Here is a 4,801-nt window from a genome sequence, read left to right on the forward strand (position 1 = left end):
TAGTGTGATGCCTCTTGCTGTGTTCTTTTTGCTTAGAATTTACTTAGCTATGTGAGCTCTCTTTTGGTTCCATATGAAGTTTAAGGTGGGTTTTTTTTAGTTCGTGAAGAAGGTCATTGGTATCTTGAGGGGGATAGTGTTGAGTCTGTAAATTACTTTGGGCAGTATGGCTATTTTCACAATATTGATTCTTCCTAACCAAGAACATGGAATGTTTCTCCATCTGTTTGTGGCCTCTCTTATTTTGTTGAGCAGTGGTTTGTAGTTCTCCTTGGAGAGGTCCTTTATGTTCCTTGTTAGTTGTATTCCTAGGTATTTTATTCTCTTTGTAGCAATTGTGAATGGCAGTTCATTCTTGATTTGGCTCTCTTTAAGTCTGTTATTGGTGTATAGGAATGCTTGTGATTTTTGCACATTGATTTTGTATCCTGAGACTTTGCTGAAGTTGCTTATCAGTTTCAGGAATTTTTGGGCTGAGGCAATGGGGTCTTCTAGATATACTATCATGTCGTCTGCAAATAGAGACAATTTGGCTTCCTCCTTTCTTATTTGAATACCCTTTATTTCTTTTTCTTGCCTGATTGCTCTTGCTAGAACTTTCAGTACTATATTGAATAGGAGTGGTAAGAGAGGACATCCTTGTCTAGTGCCAGATTTCAAAGGGATTCCTTCCAGTTTTTACCCATTCTGTATGATATTGGCTGTTGGTTTGTAGTAAATAGCTTTTATTATTTTGAGATACTTTCCATCAATACTGAGTTTATTGAAGGTTTTTAGCATAAAGGGCTGTTGAATTTTGTCAAAGGCCTTCTCTGCTTCAATTGAGTTAATCATGTGGTTTTTGTTTTTGTTTCTGTTTATGTGGTGAATTACATTTTTAGACTTGCGTATGCTGAACCAGCCTTGCATCCCTGGGATGACTCCTACCTGATCGTGGTGGATAGGCTTTTTGATGTTCTGTTGCAATCGGCTTGCCAGTATTTTATTGAAGATTTTTGTGTCTATGTTCATCATGGATATTGGCCTGAAGTTTTCTTTTCTTGTTGAGTCTCTGCCTGGTGTTTGCATCAGGATGATGTTGGTCTCATAGAATGTTTTGGGAAGGATTCCCTCTTTTTTGATTATTTGGAATAGTTTCAGAAGAATGCTAACAGTTTCTATTTGTGTGTCTGGTAGAATTCAGCTGTGAACCCATTTGGACCTGCGCTTTTTTGTGTGTGGTAGGCTCTGAATTGCTGCCTCGACTTCAGACGTTGTTATTGGTCTATTCATAGTTTTGGCTTCCTTCTGGTTTAGGCTTGGGAGGACACAAGTGTCCAGGAATTTATCTATTTCTTCCAGGTTTACTAATTTACGTGCATAGAGTTTTTGTAATATTCTCTGATGATGGTTTGAATTTCTATAGAATCTGTGGTGATTTCCCCTTTTTGATCTTTTAATTCTATTTTTCCATAAACTTTTTGAAGTCTTATATGTTTCTATTAATTTCTCCGTTTCTTTTAGGTTATCCAATTTATTGACGTAGAATGGTTTATAATATTCTTTTAAATCTGTGGCATCAGATTTAGAGTCTCCCTTTTTACTTCTGATTATATTTCTGAGACTTCTCCCTTGCTAGTTTATAAAACGTTTTCTCAATTTTATCTTTTTGAATAAACTAAGTTTTATTGATTTTTATATTGGCTTTTGGTTTCTCATTTATTTATTTCTGTTCAAAACTTTATTTCTTCTTGTAACCTCAGCATTAGTTTCTTGTTTCTTTTATTGCTCCTTGAGGTATACAGTTAGGTTTTGTACTTATTGTTTTTTTTAATGTAGGCATTGACCACTGTAAACATCATTCGCAATGCTGCTTTTGATACATTCTATAAGTTTTAGTGTGTTGTATTTTCTTTCATTTCAAGGTCTCATTTTTTTATTTCTTCTTTGACACATTACTTGTTCAAGAGTATGTTTTTTAAATTTTACGTATTTGTAAATTTTTAATTTTTCTTTCTGCTATTGATTTCTAGTTTTATTCAATTGAGTTAAAAATTTTAATATGGTTTTAACCTTCATTAATTTTCGAAGACTTTTCTTGTTACCTAATTTATGATATCTGATAGAGAAGGGCTCATGTGCACTTGGGAAGAAAGTGTATTCTTGTATGGTTGGCTGGAATGTTCTAAGTAAGTCTGTTAGGTTTATTTGGTCCATAGTGTTTTCCAAGTACTCTATTTCTATATTTTTTCTTTTGTTAATTTTTTGTTTGTTTGTTTGTTTTAATATGGAACGCTTCACGAATTTGCCTGTCATCCTTGCTCAGGGACCATGCTAATCTTCTCTGTATAGTTCCAATTGTAGTATGTGTGCTGCCAAATGAGCACTCTATTTCTATATTGATTCTGTCTGGATGTTCTGTAGGTTTCCATTTTTTCCTTCAGTTTTGTTAAAGTTTTCTTTATATATTTGGGTGTGCTGCTCTTGGGTACATATATGTTTATTATATATTCCTGTTGAATTGACCCTTTAATTATTATGTGATGTCCTTCTTTGTCTCTTGTGACAGTTTTTCACTTAAAGTTTATTTTTTCTAGTATCTGTATGACTACTTCTGCTGCCTTTTGTTTAATATTTACATAAAATATTATTTTCCATTCTCTCACTTTCACATATGTGTGCACCTTAATCTAAACTGAGTGTCTTATATCTTAGATATTGTTCATTCACTCTGTCTTTTGAATGGATAAATCAATTCATTTACATTATAATTACTGATAGTGAAATCCTTACTACTGCAATTTTAATTGTTTATGTATGTGTTACAGCTTTTCATCTCTCTTTTCCACTTTTGCTGTCTCATTTTGTGTTCTGTTAATTTTTGTAGTGCCGTGTCTTGATTTATTTTTTTTCTGTCTTCATTTTATTTTATTTTATTTTATTTTATGTTCAGGAGGTAGATGTTCATTATTGTTACATAGGCATATTGCATATTGGTGGAAATTGGGCTTCTTATATACTCATATTTAATGAAATATTGAACATAGTACCCCATGGGTAATTTTTCATACCTAATGTCCTCCCATTTGTTGGAGTCCTCAGTGTTTATTATTTCCACCTTTATGTCCATATGTATGCATTATTTAACTCTCACTTATAAGTGAGAATATTCACTGTCTCATTTTCTGTTTCTGAGTTACTTTACTTAGGAGCCATGAGCTCCCTCCATGTTGCTGCAAAGGACATTGTTTTATTCTTTTTTATGGCTGTGTAGTATTCCATGATGTATACTTACCACATTTTCTTTATTCGGTCAACTGTTAGTGGACTCTTAGATTGGTTCTATGACTTTGCTATTGTGAATAGTGCTTCAATAAATATATGGGTACTGGTGACTTTTATGTATGATTATTTCTCTTCCTTGAGTAGATGCCCAGCAGTACAACTGCTGGATTAAATGATAGTTATATTTTTAGTTATTTGAGAAATCTCCATACTGTTTTCCATAGAGGATGAACTAACTTACACTCCCAAAACAGTGTATAAGGGTTTTCTTTTCTCTGTATCTATGCCTATATCTTGCGTTTTGAATTTTTAATAACAGCTATTCTCATTGATATAAGATGATGTTACATTGTAGGTTTTAATTTGCATTTATCTAATGATTAGTGATGTTGAGCATTTTTTTATGAATTTGTTGGCCACTTGTACTTCTCCTTTAGATAAATGTCTGCTCATATCCTTTGCCCAGTTTTAGTAGAGTTGTTTGTTTTTCTCTTGTTGAGTTGTTTGAGTTTTCTGTAGATTCTAGATATCAGTTATTTGTTAGAGTCATAATGTGCAAACGTGTCCCCCATGAAGTAGGTTGTTTACTGTGTTGATTATTTCTTTGTTGTGCAGAAGTTTTTTAGCTTAATAAAGTCCCAGTTGTCTACTTTTATTTGTATTGACTATGCTTTTGTGGTCTTAGTTATAAATTGTTTTTAGAGACCAATGTTTATAGAGTTTTCCTTAGGCTTTTTATTAGCATATTTCTAGTTTGGGGTCTTAATATTTAAGTTTTTATCCATTTTCAGTTGATTTTTTATGTGATGAGAGAAAAATGATTCAATTTTATTCTTCTGTATACGATTTTCCAATTTTCCCAACACCACTAGTTGAATAGAGTGTCCTTTCCTCATTCTTTATTTTTGTCAACTCTGTCAAACATCAATTGGTTGTAGGTGTGTAACTTCGCTTCTGGGTTTTATACATTTTTTCTATTGTTCTATACATCTTTTTTTATACTAGTACCATGCTATTTTATCTACTATTGCCTTATAGAATAATTTGAAGTTAGACAATGTGATGCTTCCAGATTTGTTCTTTTTCCTTAGGATTGCTTTGTCTTTTTGGTCTTTTTTGGCTAACTTGGGATTATTTTTTCTAATTCTATGAAAAATGATGTTGGTAATTTGATAGGGATTATATTGAATCTGTAGATTGCTTTGGACAATATGATCATTTCTGCAATATTTATTCTTCCAATTCACAAGTATGGGATGTCTTTCCATTTATTTGTGCCATTTATAATTTCTCTTATCAGTGTTTTATAGTTATCCTTGTAGAGATCTTTCACCTCCTTGGTTAAATTTATTCCTAGATAATTTTGGTAGGAATTGTAAATGGGATCGCCTTCCTTATTTCTTTCTGAACTAGATCATTGTTGGTGTGTAGAAATGCTACAGATTTTTATATGTTGATTTTCTGTACTGCCACTTTATTGAACTTATTTATCACATCTAAGAGTTTTTGGTGGAATCTTTAAGATTTTCAAGGTATA

At 32.4% G+C, this 4,801-nt stretch overlaps 1 non-coding gene across 1 annotated transcript; it reads right to left on the reverse strand.

The window, feature by feature from the left end:
• Positions 1 to 2,260: 2,260 nt before the first annotated feature.
• Positions 2,261 to 2,366, reverse strand: LOC118150739 (U6 spliceosomal RNA). Its single transcript, XR_004738890.1, has one exon. It is a non-coding gene; the product is annotated as a U6 spliceosomal RNA (small nuclear RNA).
• Between the last annotated feature and the right edge of the window lie 2,435 nt (positions 2,367 to 4,801).

This window comes from Callithrix jacchus, chromosome X, assembly GCF_049354715.1.
Source record: "Callithrix jacchus isolate 240 chromosome X, calJac240_pri, whole genome shotgun sequence".
Taxonomy (NCBI): domain Eukaryota; kingdom Metazoa; phylum Chordata; class Mammalia; order Primates; family Cebidae; genus Callithrix; species Callithrix jacchus.